We start from the raw sequence: 27817 nt of genomic DNA on the forward strand, positions 1-27817 counted from the left end.
CTGCAGTATGGCTGGTCCTGAGATCGATTGCAGTGCAGCAGTATTCGGTCTCAGAAGCTGGGTGTGCTTAAGAGACCTGGGATGGTCATGCAGGTAGCTGAGCAAATATACACGCTCTCCCGATGGGGAGGGAGATTCTGGAGTCCTCCTACATGAGGTCGAGACCTGATATGATAACAGCTTTTAACAGAGGGCCCCCTGTTTATGGGTTGCCCCGGGTTCCCTCCCGGCTACTGCAGGTAGGGGCCCTCACAAAATGCTAAGACTGACACCAGAAAACATATCTTTGGTTAACCCTTTGAAGACACCCAAGAGAGAACCTGTTGGAGTTACTGCTGGCATAAGTGTGGTTGCTGGGAAAACCAGCAGACTGCTGGATGGCAATGACAGAAATCTAGATCCTAAATAGAAAAGGGGAATAGCTAGGCTCACAGTCTTACCACTAAAATCTGTCCCTTTTCTACGCTACTCTTCTTAAAAAACACAGCTCTCCCGCAGAGATTATTACACAACTATGACTACTCCTTAATAGCCAGTACAGCTGGGAGGAGAGCTCAGGGACAACACTCTTTTCTTGGAAGCAAGACAACACAGAGCAACACAGATTTGAATACCTCTCCCATGCTTAGAGACTGGTCCCCAGTGTTAAGTGCATTCTAAAAGATTAATTAATTACTTAAATATACAGCAGTCTTCAAAAAGAGTACAGCATGTGTTTGGGTTCTCCCTTTGTAGGGTGATATCACCCCACAGAATTTACATTCCAGTAACACTTCAAACATTTCATTTCCCATTTCCCAAAGATATGCAATGCTGGTTTTGGCAGGTCTCTCAAAGGAGGCAGACAAAAAAGAAACATAGAGTTTAGGAATGGAATGCCAAAAATCAAAGGAAAGTTGCAGAATTGTGTTGAAAGGCAATTAGATTAAAGTAATACTACACCTGCTGCAGAATCTTTGACAGTACTTATCTCCAGGACTTCATAGAAAAGATGTCCAGTACTGTGTAGACAATTAAATAAGGTATTCCCTCACACCACACTCCGAGCTTCCCTTCACCAGTGCCAAACATGCATGTTGCAGCAACACTGAGCAAAAGCAGGGTTACACATTATCAGAGCAGCAGGTGTGCAGGACACTCTCACTCTTGTCCTGGTCAGTGAAAGACACGCAACAGAAGATAGCAGAGTTCTTGGACACAGAACATATGAGCAACAATATAATGGGAGTAATTGTCACATTCAACAAAGTGTCTTAGACACTTCTCAAGGAAAATATCAGTAACAATCCTATTGTTCTGTAGAGGAGCAGATCCATGCCTCTGCAGGAAATCCCGCTCCCTACTGCCTGTATGTTGGAAGCCTGAGATTGTGCCATGCTTGACACCAGCAGTTGTGACCATACCACTGAGAATATTCGAAAGAAGGTACCCTCTGAGAAAACCTTATCAAATGTTTTCTCGAAGAGACGACAATCTGAGCGAAGAACTCCCCGAAGGAATATGAAAAGAGTAAAGCATCGAGTAAACTTATATGTTCGAAAAGAAGAGTGCCTGTATGTGACGCACTGCAGAATATGCAAGCCGTTCAATAACTGTACAGATGCTGTAACGCAAGTAGATTGATATGATAATGATATGATAGTTTATTTATATAGCGTCTATACACAATGTATTTCAAAGCGCTTTAAGTAATCTTAGAAGATTGCTATACGTAGTGAATAAACTACAGGCAGAGCCGCCATTGTATAGAAACTGGACATCGGTGTCATGAATTTAGTAAACCCGGACCCATGTAGAAGACAAGCCGAGAACTGTGTCGCAGCAAGAATTAGCTGAGATCATGGACACAAATGGCAGGCTGTTTGGCCTGGTGTCAAAGTTAAAGCAGCCAAGGACGGTTCTCTATTCTTGAAGGCGGTGAACATGAGGAGCTGAATCATCCCTTGTTAAGGTGCATAGAAAGAAAACCAATCGTGCCATGTTTTATTCATTTAAGACATTTAAATGCTGCAAAATGGACCATATTGTGGTCTCCTGTCACGTGAGCCAAGGATGGAAATAGAGTTGAGCTTGGAGTTCTAGAACAACGATAGTGCATGCTGCACTACTTTATAGTCCTAGAGACAAGAATATGCTGCAAGGCCAAGTTCAAAGACAATCCTCATGGTAGAAGGCATGGTTAATGAGAGACGTTGGGCTAATTGGGTGGGGAGTTAAAGTCAAGTCCACCTCCTGGCATCTGGGTTTGAGCTTACCTGCTGCTAAGTGAACCGAATGTTCCAGACATGGCACGAGCGTGCCAACCAATTATAGTTGGCCATATAACGAAGGGCCTTATAGTTTGAGAGCCAATGATATACCATGTACTTAATAGTGTTGAAGATGACTTGCTTCAGAGGTAGGCATAAATTGTCCACCTGACAGTAGACATCCTATCACAATCCCACCCCTTATATAAGGTATACTAGATGTTCCCCATGAGCCTATCACAACCCACATAGGTTTTTCTTATTTTCCACGTAATTTCTAGTATATAAATGTGATTTTTTGTAAAGTACTCCGAGAACTTGAGCAAACACCCATTGATGTCCGTTGTAACTCCCTGTTTTAGATCATTAATAATAAAACAGAAACTGTTGCGATCTTCCTAAATTGGCTCGATTATTTGGTGTTAGAGTTATTCTGCATCCTCATCCATTGCATGCACATTACCCAAAGGGTCCTACGCTCACGTGTTAGCACTGCGGATGGTTCAAGATCCAAACTAGTTTGTCTCCAGAGTTTCGGGCGATCGGGCATCCTTTGCCATTAGCCGGAAGATCGCAGGGTTTCCTGTGGAGAGCGGCTGATAGAAATAAACTTGCAAGAAAAACTGAGAGAGTGGGCAGGTCCCCCTCTGACAAAACCCTGGCCGGTTTCCACAGGTGCCCTTCGACAGAAGGCAGATTGAAGGAGGAGACGATACCAAAGGCCTCGAGTCGATTAATGAACGAATGGTGAGTAGACTAAGGGGAATGGCAAATTAAGGGGATGGGGTTGTGATCATTTTTGAGTAACAGGAAATATTGTGTGCAAAGATGAATAGCGCCTAGAATCCTAACTCAAGGGAGTTCTGAAGAAGAAGTCTCAAACTCCAGTGGAAGTAGAGCAGATAAATATAACACATAAATAGGTTTATTTAAGGTGACGTCTCAAACCGTGCACAGGGTACAAAAGTAAAGGCGAGAGAGAAAAAGGTGATCAGAGTGTTTATTGATTTGTAAAGTCGACTAGTCTATATGTTGGTTGTTTAGTAAAAATACCAAAGAGTGATAAAAGTTTTGAAGGAATTAGAAAAATTGAGGAGCTATAGTGACTACCTAGCGAAGTGGTTGGTACCAATCCAAAGGCAGAGATAGCTAATTGAGAAATTGGAGCCTTGAGCGGCGATTGATTGTGCGCACTCATATTTGTTGTTTTAAAAGACGTTGAAAAAGTGGTGATTTAAGCAAAAAGTATAAAGGTTATTTCATAAGTCTGATAAGTATTGAAAGTCAATTGAGGCTTGTCATTATGGGAGACACTCCTCTGATGCACTTATGTGAGATATTACCAAAGCCCATGCCCATAGCTCAAACAGTATAGTGCAGAATGGGTGAAAGGCACAGCAGATAAGATGTTCATGCCGTGGCCACAAGGGGGATCATTGTCAAAAGCAGTATTGCAACACATGACCACATACTTGCACGCTGTGTACACGGGGAAGAAATTATGGAAGAGATTAGCAATTTTAGAGCTCTGGAAAATGTATCAGGAAGAGAGAGAGGATCCGCCACCTGAGGAGTGGATGCTTAGTCAGAGAAAGGAGGAAGGTGTTGAGCCCCCATTTCCCCTTACCTCGCCTGAAGAAAAAGGTGCTAGCACAGAAGAAATAGGGTTGTATCCTCTAAAGGAGTTGAAAACATCACTGTAGATTGTTGCAAGAGAAAAATAGGAAGAAAGATGAGACTAGAAAAATCGAGGAAGCGAAGTTAGTTCAGAGGAAATTGTCGAAATTTGCCCTAGAAGGGGCAGTATTGACAAGCGGAGAAGGATTGGGAATGCAGGAAGCACTGGGTACATTGCAGGCGTGTAAAATCAAAAAAAGAGAATATCGAGGCTGAGTACCCCAAAAAGGAAATACACCAACACAGGCTTACAAATATACACAGATCTTTATTCTATAACTGAACAGTTTTCAAAGGAACAAAGTATCAGATAGCTATCTGGCCCTCAGTACAACACAGCGAATACCAGCCCGTTCGGTGTGTGAAGTGAGTGGGGCTGTATATAAGAATATTTGTTCTTTTTATACAATTCTTAACATGATGTCCAGCCCATCTACAAGTTAATGAATCTCGGATCCAGGGTTCGTGCCGAGTTCACTTCTAATTTATTCATCTATATGTATATGGATTATTCCTAGTACATTCACAAATAAGTCACAATGGCAATAGTGTATCTTTGGATCTAACATTAAACCTTAGTACATGTTTTATACAATGCAGTTCAACAAGTGTTAACATTCAGTGTTTAAACTACATTGTGCTTAACATATGTTCGCGGATTAGTTTCGTTGGTACATGTAATCCTTGATCTACAGGTCAACGAAGGACAAGGTCTCATTACATGATCCTAACATTTGGCCTATGGGCAGTTTACGCATTAACCTATGTCAGGGTCAGAACAGCTAAGGTTACAAGCAGAAGAACACTATCCACCATTTTAGAACAAAGAGTGACTTTGGAGTGAGAATCAAAATGGCGGATGAACCTAAAATGGCGGCTAAATCGAACTAAGGTCAGAACTTTGCAATGCAGATTTCTTCGCAATGCGACTGGGCTTAGGCCAATATATACAATAAAGGAGGCACGATATAATATCCCGTTTAACAGGCGAATAATCAGCGCCCAATGGACCAAGGTGGATATGAGTGCAAATGAATCCACAACAAGGGCAGTCGCAACAAGCCCCCATGCAGACAGAGCAGTATGCAAACACAGGACAGGCACTGACACCCAGAATAGGAGAGCTACGAGTCGAGTTCCTTTTACTGATGAATTACCAGTCTCTATAGAAGAGTGTGACATGTCTGTTCCTTTGTTATGTTCATGACAGACACAAGTTAACATGACAATTTCATTCACTGATCAAGGGATAGTGTGTTCCACACCAGGAATACACAATTTAAATGTGGGCAAATGCATACTGGCATTCACAGGGCAAGTGGCTCTGCAAGGCATTCCAGTAAATCCAGAGGTTTTTCTATATGGGGTGAGCATTCTATTGACATGGCTACCTGGTTTAGTGGGAAAAGCTGTGAGGATACCTGATGAGTTTTTGTTTAGACCACAAATAACTATGGACATAGAGGGGGGACAGACTATCCCTATAGAAATAGAAGCAGCCATAGTACGAATGGAAATGGCAATGCTCGAAGGAATGGATGATGAGGACGATGAGGGTAGATCATGGAGGACAGTAGTAGCTCTCGAAGAAGGGTACAGATTGACTGACATAACTGATGATGACATGTTTAGGGAAGACTGAACAGATGATGAAGTGGTGTTCTTTATGAGCATCACATACTGGATAAGAATAGAGAAGAGGAAAGTCCCACAGCGAATAGCGATAATGCAGCAGAACCTAGCATTTTTTCAGGAAAACTTGGAGAAGGTGGCAAGTGTCCTCTGGACCACAGGCCCTTATGACATAGGTTAATTAAAGGGAATAGGGGAAGTCAAAATAAAGCTTAAACCAGGAGTGATTGTACCGCAAGCAAGACAGTACCCCATGTCTCGAGAGGCTGATGAGGGTATATTCCAGACTATTTCAGCACTGATGAAACAAGGAATTCTGGTGCCATCGGAATTGTCGTGTAATACTGCGGTGTATCCGATTAAAAAATCTAAAGGAGGGTCGTGGAGATTTGTACAAGATACTAGACCGATTAAACAGATTGTAAATGCAGAGTTTCCTTTAGTTCCTAATCCAGCGACGTTTCTGTGCAGTATCCCAGTGGAAGCTTGATATTTCACAGTGATCAATTTGAAAATTGTGTTTTTCTCGATCCCGTTGCACAAAGACTCACGTGACTTGCCTTCCTTTACATTTCGCCAAACAGAACTGAAACATACTCGTTTGCCCTAGGGGTACTGTGAGTCCCCATCAATCTTTAACAGAGTCCTACAGATGTATTTAGGCAATATTGATCTTAATAGTGCTGTGATACAGTACGTGGATGACATTTTAGTGCAGACCAGATTCTATTCAGTTGATGACTTTTCTAGCAGACAAGGGATACAAGGTAGACAAGGAGAAGTTACAATAATGCCAAGAAGAGGTGTTGTACATAGGGCTGTAGATTTTACAGGAAGGAAAGAAGGTGACACCTGAAAGAGCTGAGGTGATTATGAAAACCTCAAAGCTAAATACAGCGAAACAGATGCAACCGTTTTTGGGGCTATGCAACTATGTTAGAGCCTGGGAGTTTGACTACAGTACATACACAAGACCCCTTTTGCAAGCTTTAAAGAAATCACAAGTGAATAAGGTAAAAATAGAGTGGACTGAACAAATGGAGGAAGGGTTTGAAGAGCAGAAAAAAGCAATTTGTACAGCCCCTGTTTTGGGAATTCCCAATTATGCAGAGGAATTTTATTTGTTTTCGCACACAAATGGGACAGTCATGACAACAGTGCTTACGCAGAGAACTACATTGGGGGTACAAGCCTTTAGCATATTACAGTGGGATTTAGACCCAGTCATGAAAGAACCCATTCCTTGCGAACAGTCATTGGCAGCCGCATTCGCAATTGAGAAGTCTACAAGTATTGTCATGGGCTGCTCTATGACTCTCTTCGTGGAGTATGCTCTGTTTGCCATTTTAGAGAAACCCAAAGGTACATTGACATCCCAGAGAGCTTCAGCTTATGAGGTAATGATTTCGATTCCAACTATTACAATTGTGAGATGTGAAATAGTGAATCCTGCTATGTTTATAGCTGAGCCAGTGAAAGAAGGTGATCATGTGCATGACTGTGCTAATTATGTTGAATTTTATGATGATGTACCCGAGTGAAGGAAAATGCTTTGTCAGGGGGGGAAATTCTCTTTGTTGATGGTTCTTCAAAAATGTATCAGACTAGTGGGGAAATGCATTCAGGCGCTGCAGTAGTGAGACACAGATTAAATTGAGAATTTGAAGTTGTAGCAAGTGCAAGACTTCTGTCTCACTTTTCAGCGTAAGCAGGAGAATTGGTAGTGCTTATTGTCGCACTCGAGAAACCTGAAGGGCTGTAAGTGAATGTATATAGTGACACCGCATATGTGATGTCAACTGTACACACACTACTAGCACGCTGGAAAAGGAGGGACTACCTCTGTGCGGATGGCACTCCAGTGCAGCACGCATCCTTATTGGACAGGCTCATTAAGGCACTACAACTCCCAGTAGCCATAGCGGTCGTTAAATGCACAGCTTCCACTAAGCAAACAGATTTTTATCTCTTGCGGGAATCAAGCCATAGACGAAGAAGCCAAGAGGGTTGCATATTCTCCAGATATTTCGAGTTTTGATACTGAGAATATTAAAGAAAAAGTAGTTATAGCCATGTTAGTGCAAGAAGGGTGTAATACATTACCGATGACACAATTAATGGAGATTCAAGGGAGTGCACATCAGGAAGGGCAGTAATTATGGAAGGAATGGGGGTGTTCTTTATCCCCCACAGAAGGATTATGGCTACAAGATAGCACTGGAAAGCCGGTGATGCAAGTAGCATTAATTAAAAGTCACGCTTGAACAGCTGCATTACCCAGCGCATATAACTAGGGAGAGTCTTGCTGCTACGTTTGCCGAAGACTGGTTGATTCCGAAATGTATTGGAACACATTGTACTATTTATAGTGAACTGCATTGTGTGGCAAAAGTTTACTGCTGGGCATACACTGAGAACAATTAGAGGGGTTATACCTCGACCGAATGGTCTGTTTCAGCATTTATATATCGACTATGTCGATATGTTGCAGGTGTCTAATGCATCTAGGTATCTATTAGTGGTGGTGTGTCCCTTCTATAGGTGGATCGACGCAGGTCTGTGTACACACCCTGATGCCACTTGCACACCAAAGTTTTTAGTACGCAAAGTTTTCCCAAAATGGGGTGTGTGTGAAGTGCTGAGATCCAACAATGGGCCACATTTTATTAATGAGGAATTTGAACAGATAGGGCGGCTATTGAATGTTAAACACAAGCTTTCTTCTGCTTATCACCCGCAAGCGAACAGATAATTTGAGAGACTCAACGGACGCCTTAAAGAAAGGATTGCCAAGATTAAATTGACTTTGAAGAAGCGATAGCTATGCTACCTACCCTTAGCATTATATGGCCTTCGGAATCAGCCTGGATCAGACCATCACCTCACCCTTCATGAGGCTGTGACAGGATGGCGAATTAGAACGCCTCTTACTCCTCCATCTAGAAGTAGAAGTGATGCCCAGAGTGTAGCTATAATGTTAGGTGATGAATTGCATGACTATTTGACATGCATGACCTCTAGCATCTCTCTCATTTCAGATCAACTCCAGGGGAGTCGGTCTCAGAACACAGATGAAGACAATTCAACAACCAGCTCAACTGAACTTTTATCAGCACCCAAGTTGTATGTTGGTGATTTAGTACTGATAAAAACCATCACGAGAAAGTGGCATGAGCCACGTTTGAATGGCCCCTTTTTCGTTGGGAATATAACCCCTTCAGCTGTGAAGGTCCAAGGAAGAAGAGCTTAGTTACACTTAAGCGACGTAAACGCCTATAAAGGGGAGACCCTCCCTCCCACTTTGCCGATCCAGAAGTAAGACAAGAAAAAGAATTTCAGCGTGTGCAGACTCGATCGATGATCAAGAAGAAAAACGATAAAGCAGCGACCAGTGGATGATGCAGATTTAGTTTGAACTAAAACTCAGGTGATACGCCTTATAGATATTTTAGCAGGAGTACAAAGACTCACAGCGAGTTTTAGTGGGCCAAAAATGAACTCTAGAAACACATTGAAGCATCAAAGTTATGCCTAAACATCAGTTCTTGAACGGAAATTGGAAATGAGATCAGTATCCAGTTTCATTTTGTGGTGCATAAGTGTTCTAAGTAGTTAACCCTATGGTACTCACTGATAGTGATGTGCATCGACCTGTGCTTGTTGTTTTTATATTTATACTTCGAGCTTATCCTGCTGTTGTCAGAAGAGACGTTGATATTTACACTTTTTTTACAGGATCCTAAAAATTGACCTGTGATTAGAAAGCTTCTCATTGCTATAATTGAAAACATTTTACAATTACAGTTGTAAAAGAAATTTGATAGGTTGTATTAAAAATGAGAAATTTGGAAACAGGCACGGTTCTGGGAATGAACAACAAGTACCAGAATGGCGCAAAAGGTGGTTGACTGTGTTTTGGTGTATACTATATGCCTGCATGATTACACTCTTTGTCTTTCTATTTCTCCTCTTTCACAGTCTCTATCATACTAGAACTGCTTTTGATTCAGTTACTTCCACTGACACAGAGGCCCCTAAGGTTCCCCCTTTAGGATAACTGCTTTTGATTTGCTTCATGGGTAAGACATAAAAGAAGTGTAGAGGAAGATAATGAGGGGATAAATACCTGTCTAGACAATGAAGCACATTTGGGTAATAACATGTGGTATCAGCACATGAGAAAGGTGGGAGAGAGAACATCTAAGGACAGTTGCTACGTCTGTGCTCTCATACCCTATGCCTTGAATGGACTACAAACGTTCATCTGCTGAGAAATTCCAGAACATGGTGCCAGGGGCTCCATTCATCTTTCAGCATGCATGACCAGAGGACAATTCCAGGGAAGTTGGGCTACTTTGCGATGGAGTTCGAAATGGTAATTTCCGTTTCAAGATTATTATATCAGGACTACACAGATGGAAAAGGAACCTGAATGAAAGAGCAAGATGCTTACGTACCCTGCGACAGGACAGGAAGAGGTAGTCATTGAAGAGATGAAGAGAATGAACTTACCTAATAGAACAGAAATAGCTGGATCTCCTGGATGTTGGGAACAAACTCAGGTCTTAGTTTATGGACAAGTGAAGTCCAAGAAGGGATGGGAAGGAGGACTGATGTCCTGTGCCGCTCATTCATTGAAGTCAGAATATGTTCAAGAGGTACAAAGAGCAAACAATGGATGTTTGAAGTCATAGGCCTAACATGCCAAACTTCTGACATGGGTAGAAGATGAATCAGGTCCAATGGTTGTGATTTCATTGGCAAATATGACACTGTGCTTCCGAAGAGAAGGAAAGAAGCGGGTGGGAGATAACATAGGCTGCAAAACTACAGTTGATGTTTCCAGAATGGGAGCAGGCACAGCCGTCCTGGTGGATCGATATTGGACTTGTGGGTCTAGGGCCTACATGAAGCTGCCAAAGGATTGGGGAGGAACGTGTTCCTTGGGGCTCATCCATGTTCCAGCATTAGTGCTTGGTCAGAGCGATCTGAACATTGGAGAATTTCCAAAAGTAGATGCCCATTTAAGAAGGAGAAGATCGCTTGAATTTCTCAATCGAACCAAGAGAAGGAATTACTTCTCAGCCAAATCATTAGACGCATATGACTCTATTCCTTATGAACACAGGTTGTTCAGCAAGACTGCTTCGGCATTCACGACTATCTTCAGGCCTGAGATCCAGACACTGGCCAATGCCAAATGGTTGCAAATTACCCAATGGGAGCTTCTGCAGACAATCACCAACACCCTAAAGGGATTCAATGCTATCAAAGAAGAGCTGAGGGCCATACGATTGATGACCCTGCAGAACAGAGATGTCCTTGACATGATCACAGCGATGGAAGGAGGAGTTTGTGCTAAATTCGGGCCATCGTGTTGCACGTTCATACCTTCTCATGATGACGAAAATAGGACCTTGACAGAGGCCATAACATTGCTGATGAACCTGCATAACAAGATGGAAGATGAGACAGAGGACATTATAGATGACAGTTGGTTTGCGTCCATATTCTCATGGATTCTGCATTGGATGACAAACATCTTCAAGTTTCTTGGAACAGTATTTGTCATGACCCGTAGAACTTCCCCCTTCTGGACTTCCTGGTCCTTATCGCGACGGGGCTTGTATTCCTTGTTACTCCCAACATGGCCGTGCCAAGTGACTTGCCTCACACCAGCCTTCACGCCGCACACGGCACGTTCTATAAATTGGCCACGCCCCCGTGGCCCCGCGCGTCTCAACGCTATCATTAGGTAGTGACTTGACGTGTGTGTGCTGTTTGGCAAAACCACTATACCTAGTTTCCTGGTTCCTTCTTCCTTCCCTTCAGCCCTTCCCTCTAATTCTGCTCCCGGAATCCTCATCCCTAGCAACCGCTACTTTTTTCCCGGACATCCTGGAACTGCGAGCTTCCCGAAACTCTGAACGCGCTCTGCAGTCGGACGAGACTCGAGCGAGCCTATACAAGACCCGATCCATCCACAAGAGGAATCCTCCCGCGGAACAGAACAAGAAGCGATTCCAGGTGAGACGGGGGGAGATTTACAACAGTATCAGTGATGGTGATTTTTGGAGTCTGTGTGATCAAGATAATAATTTCCCAATGTAAGAAGACAGCAAAGAAAGCACTAGGAATGAAGATCATGATTAATGTCGAATCAGGGTTTGGACCTAAGGAGTTGACTGATGAAGATGTCAGAAAATACATAGCGGCCAGCATTGTAGCACCTGGGGGAACAAAGTTCCTGTATCCAAAGAATCATAAGAAGCACGTAGGACGATGTGTCTATTGTTATCTGAATGGAGAGTGCAGCTACATGACATGGAGCGTGGATGAACATTTTAAATCATCCGACACCATGAGGGGGGGTGATGAAGATCTGGACTCCCAAGAAGCACTTCTTCAAGAGAAAATATCAAGATGTGGAAACTGGTGAAGAGGCGGTCGATGAATCGACCAGAGGGGGGAATGTAGAGGAACAGTTGCATGCCTCTGCAGGAAATCCCACACCCTAGCTCCTGTATGTTGGAAGCCTGAGATTGTGCCATGCTTGACACCAGCAGTTGTGACCATACCACAGAGAATATTCGAAAGAAGGTACCCTATGAGAAAACCTTATCAAATGTATTCCCAAAGAGACGACAATCTGAGGGAGGAACTACCCGAAGGAATATGAAAAAAGTAAAAGAGGAGCTGGTGATGTCACGAGAGACGAGCGTGACGCCCTAAGAAGACTCGCTGAAGAAAATATATGGACCTTATAGAAACTAATGACGAAGTAAAGAATCGGGTAAACTTTTATATGCAAAAAGAAGAGTGCACGTGTGCGACACACTGCAGAAAATGCAAGCTGTTCAATAACTGTACAGATGCTGTAACGCAAGTAGATTAAGTAACCTTAGAAGCTGGCTGTACATAGTGAATAGACTGCAGGCAGAGCCGCCATTGTATAGAAACTGGACATCAGTGTCATGAATTTAGTATGTCCGGACCCATGGAGAAGAAAAGCCGAGAACTGTGTTGCAGTAAGAATTAGCTGAGATCATAGACATGAATGTCAGGCTGTTTGGCCTGGTGTCAAAGTCAAAGCAGCCAATGCCAGTTATCTATTCTTGAAGACGGTGAACGTGAGGAGCTGAATCACCAATTGTGCCAAGTTTTATTCATTTAAGAAATTTAAATGCCGCAAAATTGACCATATCGTGGCCTCCTGTCACGTGAGCCAAGGATGGAAATAGAGTTGAGCTTGGAGTTTTAGAACCACGATAGTGCATGCTTGCACTCCCTTATATTCCAAGAGACAAGAATACGCTGCAAGGCCAAGTTCAAAGAAAATCCTCATGTCAGGAGGCATGGGTGATGAGAGACGTTGGGCTAATTAGGTGGGGAGGTAAAGTCATGTCCACCTCCTGGCACCTGGGTATGAGCTTACATGCTGCTAAGTGAACCGAATGTTCCAGGCATGACACGAGTGTGCCAACCAATTGTTGGGCATGGACTTCCAGAACTATAATAGTGCATGCCCATACTCCCTTATATTCCCAGAGACAAGAATACACTGCAAGGCCAAGTTCAAAGACAATCTTCATGGCAGAAGGCATGGGTGATGAAAGACGTTGGACTAATTGGGCGGGGAGGTAAAATAAAGTTCACTTCCTGGCACTTGGGTCTGAGCTTACATCCTGCTAAGTGAACTAAATGTTTCAGACATGGCACGAGCATGCCATCCAATTATAGAGTGCCATATAACGAAGGGCGTTATAGTTTGAGAGCCAATGATATACCATGTACTTAATAGTGTTGAAGATGGCTTGCTTTAGAGGTAGGCATAAGTTGTCCACCTGACAGTACACTTCTGATCACAGTCTCACCCCTTATAGAAGGTATACTTAGACGTTCCCCTTGAGCTTATCACAACCCCTTGTAGGTTTGATGTCCGTTGTAATTCCCTGTTTTAGACAATTGAGTGCCATTATTTGGTGTCAGAGTTAATCTGCATCCCAGTCCTTTGCATGCACGTTACCCAAAGGGCCCTACGCTCAGTTCCATGGAAATTCATCATGTAATTGTGTATCCATGATAATTATTTGTTTAAGTAAATGTACAACTATACACATTTTGAAATTTGCATCTTCTTCAGTACGTGGTGCAATGATCATTTAATCAAAACTGTAATGTTTATATTTCACAGAAATATCTGGAAAAGACTCCCTGCGTTCTACGAAAGGATGACCAATGGAAGCATGTTGGGCTCGGATGAGAGCAGGCTGCCAAATTCAATCCCACGCTCGCTATCCAACTCCACATTGGAGATGCTCAAGAATGAAAAGTTGCAGATGGTTGTGCCCATCATTTATCTCTTCATCTTCATCATCAGTATCTTCTTCAATTCCATTTCCATGTGGATCCTTTGCGTTAACGCTCGTCCAAAGACCCCAACCATCATCTTTGCCATTAACCTGGTCATCAATGATTTGCTGTACACGGTGACACTCCCATTCCAAGTTGTGTACTACATGAGTGGAAACAACTGGTCATTTGGAAGCGTGTTTTGTAGCATAGTCACTGTACTTTTCTATGGAAACATGCACTGCTCCGTTTGGACAATGATGAGCATCAGCATAGAACGCTATCTGAAAATTGTCCATCCACTGCGTTCAAAAACCTTGACCACCAACAGAACTGCTCTTGTGACTTGCCTCAGCATTTGGGCGTTTGTTCTGATGATTGTCTCACCCTACATGTACACAAATCTGACTTTCCACGTAAAGGAACTGAAGATAGTCACTTGCTTCGATGTGCTGCCCAAAGACATGTTTCCTTCAAGAAAACATTTCAACGTGTATTTTGGAAGTTCTTCTGCTTTGACATTTTTCCTGCCTATGACTGTTATGGCGATCTGCTACATCTCGATCATAACGAGTCTCTTGCGTTCACCTCCAATACAACTCAAAGAAACCAAATTGCAGATAGTTTGTCTTATTGTGGCACTCCTTACTGTATTCCTGGCGTCCAAGTAACATATTGAAAATTCTCCATCTCATTTACAGTGGACAGAATCAGACACTGTATGTGGAGTACAAGTTTTCGCTGGCAATTTCTGGTCTTAACTGCTGCCTGGATCCTTTTGTTTACTATTTTGGTTCGAAAGAGTTTCGGAAGAACGTGGAGAAGAAACTCTTCCACTGTACGAAGACGAACATGCTCAACAACAATACCAGCAACATGTACGAACATTCTATTCCACTAACATAACAACTTGACCAACTAAGATCATTTATTTGCACTCAAGAGCCCATGACTTGAGGTTGTAAGACTCTTGGTAAACTGACATTTTATAAAATTCAGACTTCTAAAATGGCTTCATCATTTGTGATAGAGAAACTCAGACGCTGCGTTGTAGTTGCCATGAATACACCAATGTGATTTTTGCCACTGAGTTTGAGAACATTATTCGGAGGAAGCTATCCAACAAATGCCTAGTAAGCAAGAGCAGTCCCCTTTCTATATGATATATGTTTCTCGCACATCCTTTTTTTTGCAATGCCACATACTGATGCGAATGATACAGATGGATGAGATGATAGTAGAGTGATAACGCACAGAATGCTAACTTCACTTTTGTAATGTACTGACCCAACCAATTCCAAAGCATACTGTACACTTAGGGAACAGAGGGTATTTGGGAGAAAGAAAACTGAAGGCAAAGGAGGTTCATGCCAATTCTTCCACCTGTCTTAGTGGCAAATGAAAAGCCGCCCCTTTAGACATTTCAGTATTGTCTACATTGTGACCTTAATTATGGGAACCCTGCACTTTTTACATTTTTTCTTGTACATGTGTAATGACTTAACCATGATCTGAAGGGATTACCTGCCATTTTCAGGTATGGGTTTTGCTTCCCCCATATTAATGTTACAGACCCATTTGTATTTTGTAAAAGGAAGTCAAAGGTTCTGCTCTTTCTCTGATAAGGATGCAATAAGTCTCTCCTCCCCAACACCTAGACCATCACATCGCCCTGCACCACCTGACTCGCTAGACGCCGCTCAACCCCCACTCTCCGTCACCCTGTACAGCTGTACCCCTTCTCTGTGCCCCTCGGTATCCTACGCCCGCTGTATATCTGTTCTGTTGATACCTCTGAAAAGCGCTCTGTTATGCATCTGTACAATCTCGGGAGGATAGCTCAGCGGCAACATGCTCGCCTTGGAAGCAAGACGACACAGAGCCACAGAGGTTCGATTCCTGGGTCCGCGCTTAGAAACCTCTGGGTATTAAGCATGTTATAAATAACCCATCATATCATATTATACCTGTATAAAGCGCTCTGTTGTGTATCTGTGCTGTTGTATACGATTGTAAAGCTCTCAGTTGCTTCTCGAAGCTAGGCCCGTGCTCAATAAATACCATAATAATAACAACAATAATTCAATGCACACCAGGAGAGCCACACAAATCTTAAATCTTGAACGTGTTATGCCTTTTTATCCATTGGCCTATCTAAGATCATGTTATTTATTATAAACTGGGAATGGGGCAATTACTGCATGGATTGCTCTGATCTAATCAGTGTATGTTTATTATGAAACACCTATGAAACCCTCTTTGTTCTGTTTTTCCAAAGTCTGTCCTCTTTCCATTAAGACACCAGTGCGAGGAAATTGACTAACAAGAACAGTAGTCAGATCAAATGTGGCTTTCCATAAATATACCTCAACATGATACACGGGACAGGAAACAAATTGACACATCTTGGTTGTATAATTGTATCATACGGTTGCCTTCCAGTCCTGAAATTACCAAATAATTTCAACCCATAAAGTGGGTTCAATTTGCAGTAAACCTGAACGTTCTTAGTGTATGTGTGGCAGTGACATCCTTGGCTATTGACCAGTAAGGAAAGTGGATAGAGGATGATAATTGTAAAAGGTGAAAGTGAAAGGGAAATGTTATATGTTATACATGTGCCTTGTAGTGGCCCAGAGTATTTATAACTTCGTGAGGAAAGATTCAGTACCTTTTGTGTGAAGATATGCGTCTTCGTTGGAAGACTCCTGATAAATTAACTGTGTTTTGACTGATTTCAAATCAGAGAAGATATGATCAACGTTATCATAGTGTTTCAAAGTACAGAGTCTACATAGTCATATGCTTGCACTTAAGAATTCTCTTAAATGAAAGTGCTAGGCGGATGAAAGTCATTTTTTTAATGTAATGATTTTGTTATTTTTTCTAGAAAAGTTGTATTTGAAGTATTGTAAAAGACTTTTTAATATCGGACGTATTTAAAAAACCTTCCTGAATTGGAGTCAGGGTCATTGGTAGTACTTGCATCACTTTGCTAAGTCGGCGATAGTATGAAGGAGTTCATTGATGATTAAATAAAAACCTAGCACTTCTCCAATGATCAACACTGATACCACGTTGCACATCAATACCATCATAAGCAATGGTAACAGACAAATGCAAGTCAACTCAAACTAAAATGCTACTTCAATTACATGCACAGCCTCTTCAGAATCAACAAAACTTAGGGGGATATTCATGCTTTTTTGTTTCGACCCCGGGAGCAGAAATCTGATTGTAGATTAGCCAGGAGATTGTAAGGTAATATATATCATTTTTGCCAGCATACAATATATAGCATTCTTTCTAGCATACAAAATACAGCATTTTTGCCAGCATACAATGTATAATAGAGAAAAACAGCCAGGCCCAGTTTGAAACTGCAGGAATTCAGAGCACACATAAAAAAAAAAAACTTAGTGTGCTGCCAGGTTAAAATAATGAGGTGCACAATTTATATTGGATGCTTCATGTGTGAAGACTACATTAGAATGTATAACTGATTAACATTACTAACATTACTAAATTTCTAATTTCTGAAATGATAATGCAGTCTTCTATACACAATGAGGTACAATCCATGTCGTGAGTGCACTTTTTAAAATAATTTGTTTCCATGAGGAAATGCTCACTAGCGTTTTCTTCAGCTTGTGGAGGACAGAAGTATGTAAAATGCAGGAAGCAAAAAGAAACAGTTACTCTGGACATGAAGTCTTCATTGTATTGAAAACAAAGGCTGGCACTGGGCACATTCTTTTTACTCTGATTGGTAGAAATTGTAGGCAGACAAGCCACGTCAACAAGGGGCTGAATGAGAGTTTTCCAGAAATAAATGAGGGGAGTTGGCAGTTCGTGCTGGGTTCAGGAGACAGACGGACGGTGCTGTCTCAGAGGGTCGAGCGCTGACTGTGAATCTAATCAGATGGCGCTCCCCACACATGTACGGAGGAGTTTTGCACGGAGACTGGGACTTCGAAAAACAGGGAGGTTGTGCGGGGACTTCAAAGATTACTGTCCTTGGTAAGATAAGTGCTAAGTGAGGAACAGATAGTATGCCGTACGGGTGTGGTTAGGATTTATTGCAGTGCGAGGAGGTTAGGAATATTATATGTTTATTTCTCTCTCTCTATATTCAAAGTGTAATCACATAAATTAATGTTTGCAAAATACCTGCATGTTCTGTTTTGTTCTTTATATCTTGCAGGTGATGCTGTAAATATTATGTGGTAAGATCTTGTGGTTTGTAAATGGCATGTAATACAAAATATATATAAAAACAACTGAGACTGTAGTGTCATTCATGCATCTGTGAATTATTTATGCAAGTGAAGCACAGAGGGGATGTTTATATCAGTGTAGTAGTGCAATTACCAATTTATCATTTTAACTAAAATAGCAAACAAGAGAAAGTCAGTAATAGACATCTACAAAGTAGAGAGTTGTGTGCAATGTGATGAGTGATCCCTTCCTTGCATGCTGATGGGAAGGGATGCCTAATCAGGCACATACATTACTGGAGGTACATAAGCCAGTAATACCAGCCACACGCAATAGGTGGCGCATTGAATAAAATCATTGGGTTCTCTAAGGTGTTCTAAGTCTGGGGCTCTCTACAGGCCAATAGAAGGCATTCTAATAGAAAGGAAAGGTTTGCTTTATGATGGGGTTATAGTATAATAAAAAAACATGCTCACCACTATACCACAGAAATAAGATAATTCTGAAAATGCCGCAAAGTAAGATACCACTAAAATTACCACAAATACAAGCTAACAAGGTATGGTCACTAAAATAGAGTGATACCAAACCCACTCTAAATGTAAAGCAAGTTTACCGCAAAAATTACCACCAATATTTTTACAGTAAGAAAATACAGCCAAATCCCGAATTTACCCAATAAAACTAAATCTCTTACAAGATTAAATGATTTTCAATACCTTTCAATCTGCAACTTTACCACTTTGCATAAAAATTCTTAACCAACAAGTATGTGATTTGAAATGACAGGTGTTATTGTAGGGCTGGAAAGCAAAAGTAAGGTGTGACTGTTATCTTGCTAAGACTTTAAACACACTGTATTTGCGCTATGTGTATCCATAACATCTGTGTGCCTCTAAGTGGATGGTTCCTGCACTATAAAACACGAAGATCCTCGTAACAAGTTTGACGGTGCATTTAAAAAGTGGCTGTAATTCTGTTACTGTCACTTTTTCTGGAGGTAATGTTTATCGAGTTTGGCAGTAATTTGGCAGATTTACCGCAGAATTGTCACCAAACTCCTGACGAGGCCCATAGCTTTAAGTGACAATCGAGAATGAAAATGTACCTCGGGTTTAGAAAATGTCCTGATAGTTGAGAGTCTTTAATTCACCAATACTTCCCTATGACATAATGTAGAGCTCCAGATATTTTATCACACACAATATATAAATGAGGACATCAATAATGACCTCAAATATGGATATGTAGTGTTTCTGCCCCAATAAGGTCTCTGGATGGAGAGTAATGTCAAGTATTGTATTGGAGAAGTAATGAGAATGTATTCAGTGTTTGAGACCGATATTTCTAAGATGGCAGAGATATGATATGATATGATATGGCATTTATAACACGCCTATACACGGTGTTTCATATGGTCTAGTGGCTAAGCTGTTGACTGTGAAACCTAGAGACTTGTTTTCTAACCTTGACTTCAACACTTGAATTAAGAAAAACATGTTATTCAGAGAAAATCACTCTATAAATATGTGTAAGGTAAGCAAAAACCTGTACATTGTTCCAATTGCATGCCCCACCGACAGACATTACATCCCAGGGTGTCTCTAATCTACTCTCAACCATACCCTGCACAGCATAGTGTTTCATGCACAACAACTCACATTTGTGATATAGACACTACAATAAAATGTTCTCTGCAAACTGCTATATTGCTCTTAGCAGCCAGATCGTAGCACATCAATGGCCTGAATCATGGAATATTTTGTGCTGTAAATAGGGACTTTGCAGGCCATTCTGCAGGCAAACCCCCCTCCGTCGATTCATGGAATCAACTTTGCAAGACTTTTACGGAACTTGCGGGGACTTCACGCAGGTCCGGCACGCCTCTGTGAACCGAGCAGTTGAATGCCTGGCGCGAGTCTCCATATAGAGTGTGGGTCAGGCCTGCACAGAGATTTAAATAGGGGGCAAAACCTGCATAGTGCCAATTTTCCACGCAGAATGAGGAAGAAAAGGCATTACGCGTGGAGTTCGAGGGACGGCCTGCGTGAGGAAATCGCTCGCCCAGCACGACCCAAAACCAAGCATATTCATGGATCTGGCTGTTCAACATCACGTCGGGGAAATCAGCATGCAAAGCTCCCAATCATACCGCCACGTGACAGCAGTCACAAGGCCCCAATCGCATAGGAATCACCGCACAAAGGTAAGGTCCGACTGGAATTTAGGGGTGCGTGCATGTAGTTGGGGTGCTGGTCGCAGTTAAGGATGCGCATACACCGAGTAGCAGGGTACAGCTGCGGTTTACGGGGGTTCGCACGCGGATTGACCGGAGAATTACCCGTGTTACGTAAAATGGTCGGGGTGCTGGTAACAGTTACCAGGGATCCCACACAACGTCACCGGGGTGTTGGCTTGGTGCAGAGGACCCCATGCAGTATTACCAGGGTGCATGAGTTTGCAGCCGAGGAGCCTGCAAAGGTAGGTGTAAGTGGCTGGATTTGCTTTCCCTGGGGGCGTGTTGTGGGTGTTCCGGCCGCTACTTGCGCATAGGGTTACTTAGTGGGAAACATTCCATGAATACACAGAGCGTGCATAAAATGTTATGCATGCAGGGACGCACAAAGCCGTTTCATGAATCGACCCCAAATGTCTACAGTGAAACAAAACAGCGCTGTTTTGAGGACTGCAGGAATGTATTGATGGCCAAGTATCGCATCATCGAAAAAGATCTTATGCATGGGAAGCAGATCTTTCACTTTGGGACAAGGAGGTATAACTTTGCTAGAGATCAATTAATGAAAAAGGTATAAGAATTAAATATACGGGGGGAAGTTAAGTGCCTTCCTGAGTTAACAACTCTGTCAAACAGACGACCTTCTGCCCGGACTGGACGAGTGCTGCTTTAACCTTGGATGGTGAATGGAGTAGCGTGGGCAGACTAGAGGAGCCAGGCTCTTGGCAACATCTGAAGCAACATGCAGGTAACACTTTGAGTGCACTTGTGTGGCTTGAGTTCCAAAGACAAGCATTGGAGTTACCGCACTCGATGGGTTAATGCATTTGAGCAAGCAACAAATATTAAAAGCCGTTCTGTTAGATATTATATATTTCGGATCCCAAAATCAATTCCATACAGCTACATATTTAAGATACATAAAACGCCAATCATGACCTCTGCTTATTTACAGACGTGCCCCAGCTCCTGAGAGTATATGTGATAGCTGGTGCCCTGCGTTGGGCAAATAGTTGGAGACAGCACATATTAGCGCCATGTTATCGAGAGCCCTTGACCTTAGCATGACACTGGACATGATTTTGCACCTCTTAAGAAGGATCGACAAACTGATACTCCACACAGTATACCATTTGCAAGACAGAAAAACATGTGCCACTCTCCCGCTCTGTTTCCTGCCATAAGGGCATTTGCAAGCCTCATTGCAACCACCGTTTCTCACCCCTGTTGATGTTTGCACGGGGAGCAAGCCAAGCCTGAAGCAGGTCAGGAGATAGGTTGCCTCCTCTCTTTGCTGACTGTGAGGTATTTCACTCCAACCTACCTGGGTTTTGTGTTCAAAGTCTACTATGTTTCATCGGCTGGGGAATATTTACTCATACGAGTATGCTCGTCCTTTTTGCATAGACTTGCATAATAGCCTGGCACCTAAGGGGTTAAACTTCGCCCGCACTGCCCATATTACTATTTGACACTGGTGGACACAGATTTCTTTAACTCTTTTGGCCCAGGCATCATCTCATCCCGGTCCAAGAGGCCCAGATTCAGCCATACATATGCAAGAACGTGGACTTTCCAGACTGCTCACAGGCAACGGTCATCTTCCAAGGCTCTGTGATACAGGGCACAGCTGGGTTGGTCCAACGGTCTCACCAGATTAATAAAGGCCTAATTAGCAGAATACGTCTAATATTCATGCAGCCCAGCTCTGCTCGCACGGGGCACACCCAGGCATCCACAGGAGGGCATACAGGAACAAGTTCTCTAAATTACTGGGGAAAGTGTAATTGCCCCAATATCACTTCATATTCAGTAGAAGCAGGGGCCTTTGCCCTGCAGAGGTCCACTAGCTCTTAGGATGGAAACAGGTAACATGCAATGGGAAATAGGGTTTTTGCCCTATAGATGTCCAGCAGATCATGTGGTGAATGTAGCATGCCTTGCCTCATTTCTCGCCGTGGGCGTTGTTGACAATTTTGGATTCAATGTGTCTCGTTCAACATCTAGGATGAGGTTCACAAGTGTGATCCATTCATCACTGTGCCAAAAACAGCCTACATGCCATCTCAAGTTTGCATATGCACTTTCTATTTACTGCAGAACAGGGTGTCCTTTCAAACGGAAATGACGTATAATGTAAACAATAACAGAGAGCAGAGGCAGCCCTAGATTAAGATGCCTTTACATAGGGCCATTGTTTGACTTAGTGGTGTATACCGAATGGTGCAGGGGTGATAGTGAGAAGGCGAGAACATATACCAGGGACACAAACTGGAGGACATAACTATACTTCTTTAATAGTGACACCGCAAGGCCATTGTTTCCATCTTTACAATGTATGCACAGTGGCCATGAGGTGGGAGGCTGATGGATAGTTTGGATGGGAGAGTGGAAAGGTTTGGGTGCTCCTTCCAAGAATTGCTTCACCTTTTCACATTCTCACCCACTTATTTAATCTGACCATTTTCGCCTTATCCTGTGAATTCTCCCTCCTCTGCCCGCTTCCCCACCCACCATTGTCCGACGGCCCCAAAACCCAGTTCTGTAAATTGAATGACCGTAGAATTGTACCAACCTGTCACAATCATTGGAAGCCTCCAAACCCCCACCCCACTTGCACTTTATCTCTAAGAGCCGAACATTCACACTGGGGCATGCCCAATCACCTCAAGAATCTGCCTTTCACTCATGAGGCGACTATGGGGGGGTCTCATTTCCTAAGATCGCATCACTGGACCCCCCCCCCCCCATCCCCTAAGACATTGTTGTTAACTGTTTCACTTATTGTTGTAATTCCTGTAAACCAGCGCCTCGATGCCTCCGGGTTTAGTGCGCTATACAAATGAAATAATAAATAAATAAATAAATCAATCTCACATAAGGATTGCAGCTCAAACTTTTACCATTGTTATCCAAAGCCTTTGATGCACTGCTTCCCCTTAGATCGAGAGACAAGCGGCCAGATGGTTCACACCATAATTGCAAACATTTAAATCTACCAACCACACCCTTGACCGCAAGTGACAAGCAAATCTAGCAACCACAAGCAGAATGCCCTACGCACACAATCTCAAACACTATTGGTCTAAAGTACAAAGGTAGGCCTGTTGCACTATTGAAGGCAGAATGCCTAAACAGAGAACTGTTCCAACTTATCACCTAATTCTGTAGCCCTTTCTCCTCTACCAATACCCCCCAAACAACCCCCGCCGCAGCACATTCTGTGACCATACTTATAACAAATCCATTGCGACGCAATTACATCTCTGCCAAGCCCACTACCCTTTCAACTTCCACCTCACCCAAGACAGCCCTACCAGCATGCCTCCCACCCAGCAGACACTACTGGATTCCTTCAACGGGTCTAATATTCCTTTCCAAAAACTTCTCCAACCTCAGACCTCATCATTTCCTATGGCTTTACACTCCCTAAAACAAGTTCGCCCAACCGCCTTAGGGCCAACAACTGCAAAGAGGTCACCAACAACCACTTCATTGCAAAACTAAGTCACTGAACCGCATATTTCCAATTTAGCCACTACCTGCAAATAAACAACATCCAGGCTTATACTCAAACTCTGCTGAGACTTCATAGAGCAAGTCAATCAGCCTTAACTTCAACCTGTGATGATCTTAAGCTCCAGGCTGATCCACAGGCTACAGATGTCCCACCGTCCTCGATCTCTCTACAGGATTTAACGCTATAGGCAACTTTGCCCCCATCACTAGACCACAAAAACTGGTCATTCAGCCCGTGGGCCTGGATGGGATATCAAATTAAGTCAAACCTGTCTTGCTATTCTATTTCCGTTTAAACCACACAATTTAAAGCAAAGAAAACAACATTATTTCAGTGTTTATATCAGAGAGATCCTTTTTAACAATACACAAAACAAAAAAAGGGAATTGTCTAAAACGGATCCCCATTGTCTGGCGCATTATACAACACATGTATTGCTTCTTGAATAGATTAGACATTACATTCAATGAAGGGAGATTTCAAACATTCCTTCATTTCAGACGATAAAAAGGAACATTTGCATTTATTTATTTATTTGGTTATTTATTTATTTATTTATTTATTTTAATTCTTCTAACGTGCCACATGCCCGTAGGTCTCGGGGTGCACAGATAAAACATGGGAGACAAAGACAAAAGGACAGAGGACAGGTCAGCAGGGGGTCAGATCAGGGAAGAAAGGCGACTAGCCTGGTGCACGTCCGGCCCTCCATGTAATCCCATAAAGGGATTACATGGGAAAGGTCTTGGATATCAGATCTATAGAGCGGGCATGTTCTTTCCACATATGAGTTTCCTTTCGAAGCACCTCCTATAGCTTTAACGATTGGGAGCTGATTTTTAAAATGCAGATAAAAGTGACACACCTTATAGAAGCCTTCATCACGCAAATATCTTTGCATAGAGTCTGAAGTTATAGTATATAGTATGCCAGCTAGTCTCTTATGTGTATTGCAGTATACCAGGGATGTCCAACTCCATGCTTCGAGGGCCTGATCCATGTTGGATTTTCATGAGACCCCTCATTAATATTTATGAGATCCATTTGCATACACTGATTCTAAATGTATGGACATTTTTGCTCCTGAATATGAATGAGGGATATCCTGAAAACCCATCAGGATTCCAGACCCCACAAGGCCCGGGGATTGGACAACCCTGCAGTAAACAATATCCTCTTTATAACTGGCTCCTATCGTGCTAGCGCCTAATGTAGCTTTTAAAATGAATCTGTAACGCTAATGAGACCCAGATATAAGTCCAATTTACTAAATGCCAATGCCGCAAACTAAGGAAAAATTGAATCCCGGCCCATTAGTTGTGGAATATTCTTTTTAATAAGCTCTCTAAGTGTGTTCAGTTAGGCATGGTGGGTGGCCCACTAGGATTAAATTATTCTACTCAGACCTCTTATTCAAGAAGAATAGACCAAAATATTGACAAAAGTTGCATTCGTAAAAAGCGTTTCACACTTTTGCACTGAAGTTTTCCCATCTCAGACACCAAATTTAAACCCCAGAGAGGAGTACGTTCTTACTAACTCTGTTTTACATTTATTTGATAGACCACTATTTTGGCATCCATTTTTATGGGGAATTGTAAAATAATTATTTAGTTTTTCCCCCGGGATTAACCTTTAGTTATTCTCAGGGCTGTAGTCTGAGAGTTTGTTTGGTGATAGTTGGAGCCCCTCCAGAGTAAAATCAATAATGCACGCTTGCAAAGCACAGCATTGTGTTCCACCGGATGACCAATCAAAAATTGAGGGATGGCTCCTCTTTAAGGAAGAGTGTAGGCCTAAAATGTGTAAAAGTCCAAATAAACCTTTGTAATGCCATTTTCAGTTTCTACTTAAATGGCCTTTGGTGTCTATTTGAACCTACACCCAAGCCTGGGAGTGTAATTCTGTTATTATGTTTGCTGTCAAGGTTTAGAGCACTGGGAACATAGAGATGCCGCACTGAGTTTTTTTGTGGCATACGTCCGGCTGCCAGTTTATGGAGTCCCATGGGACAGTGCTAATTCTTTCCAAGGATTTGAAAGGATAGAGTTGGGGCGGGAATCAGGAGAAACCGGCTCTTGGTATTGAGATTCAAGGGTTTTTATCAAGGCAGTTTATATGATCAGGTTAGCTTGGTACATATGATGAGTGCCCTGTGAAGAGCTTCTGGTAGTTGTTCTGCTACGTAGCATGCTAAATGGCCAGAATGGCCTCTGCAGTCAGGATGAGCGGTCACAGCGACTGCTCATCCTGACTGCAGAGGCCCTCTTCACAGGGCACTCATCATACTTACCAAGCTAACCTGATCATATAAACTGCCTTGATAAAGACCTGTGTGGGGTCAAAACACGTGTTGTCACATTGAACACTAATAAAAACAGTAATGCAAACCAACCCTGCACATGATTGATCCTTCTCTCATGGGTTTTTACCAAAGAATCAAAGTGGTTTGCTTAGAATCTCAATACGAAACGCTGGTTTCTCTTGATTACCACCCCAACTCGTTAATTCTATTATTAGGTGTTGGAGGAGTATGAAATCCCTCATGTCAAAAGCATTACCCACAAACTGGATCTTCAGAGCGTTAAAAAAAGCAGTAGGAAGATCTACACATACACAATACAAGGATGTTCTCTTTATCTTAAAGTATTTCTTTAGCTTGACATATCTTTCTTCTAGGGTAGTGAATGGACTCTCAGCAATTGTCGAGAGTTGGCTGTTCTCTCGGGATCCCATTTGCTATAAGGGACTTGTACTCCCATCACCAATCTCTATATGGGCCACTACTTGCCTTACCCAAAGGTTTCCTGACATATCTAGTAATGCGCTCATCTGGGATTTACCTGGCTTAGATTGTGCACACCTTTTGTGAACGGGAACTATTACACTTCCTTTTTAGGAACGGGATATAGCATTTATCAAGCAGCATGCACTTTACAAAGGTAAAAAACATGGCATCCAGACTACATTATACCTCTGGATGATATAAGTCAAATTCCGTCTGGACCCTGATCCTGAGATGGATTTGCAGAGGTGAGTGGCCCTCTATTTGTGTTTTAGTGGCAGGCAAGACAGGCAATCCCTTATCACTAATCGGCCTATTAGTTGGAGGATTCAATTTGGTCTTATAGAGAACACTTATATTTTCTAGCCAATCTGCAGTGATAGCTGAAGCAGTCAGAGCAGTCAGAGGTTACAAAGAACCAGGGCGCTTAACTATAAAGAGCCTTACTCTTCTAAGATCTTGTTTCGTAATTGAAGTCAAAAGCTCTATCCAATTAAGCTCTTTGACCTGCAGCATCTTTTCTTTTAGCTCTTTATAATTTTATACTTAATAGTTGGCAATCTGGCCAGATCAGCGAAAAACTCCAAATCCATAATCCTCATATTCCTTACTCTTGGGAGCAGGACTTTTGCCATATGTACCTACAAATATGTTGGTACAGGCCAATAAGTGGGATTCAAAGAAAGAAAAAGAACAGAGGTCTTTACTTTCTTCTGATATCCCTGTTCGTTCGGCCTTCATTTTGTTGAGTGATCAGCAAATGTATCTTGGTGTCATTGTGAGAGACGGGCCTCAACGACCGGTGGGGGGTGTCTGTACTTCCGCTCCCTATATGGTGGAGGAGAGGCACAGGAGACCCCAGCCAAGATTCTCTATTCGGTAGCAATGGTCGAGCAATCAAGGCCTAGCTTCTCAGGAGGTGATGCAGGCTGGTTCTTAAGTACAGTGTAGTCCCCAAGCCCCCACAAAGGAATATCCACACTCTGTATTGGTTAGAACACAGTCTTTATATAATCAATATTTAAGGTTATGTACATTTATCATAATAACTCACTTTGTACTCCGGAAAAAATCAACAATGGCAAATATATACAATCCTAAAGTGGTACCACCCTAGATCTCATTAAAGTGCATGAACAATACTGTAC

The 27817-nt window shown here is 42.4% G+C and overlaps 1 pseudogene; it reads left to right on the forward strand.

The window, feature by feature from the left end:
* The window catches only part of LOC138526385 (P2Y purinoceptor 8-like), a 73952-nt pseudogene extending 55773 nt beyond the window's left edge, over positions 1-18179 (forward strand).
* Positions 18180-27817: the final 9638 nt, after the last annotated feature.

The sequence above is a fragment of the Ambystoma mexicanum genome, chromosome 7p (assembly GCF_040938575.1).
Source record: "Ambystoma mexicanum isolate Mex_15411 chromosome 7p, UKY_AmexF1_1, whole genome shotgun sequence".
In the NCBI taxonomy this organism is placed as follows: Eukaryota; Metazoa; Chordata; class Amphibia; order Caudata; family Ambystomatidae; genus Ambystoma; species Ambystoma mexicanum.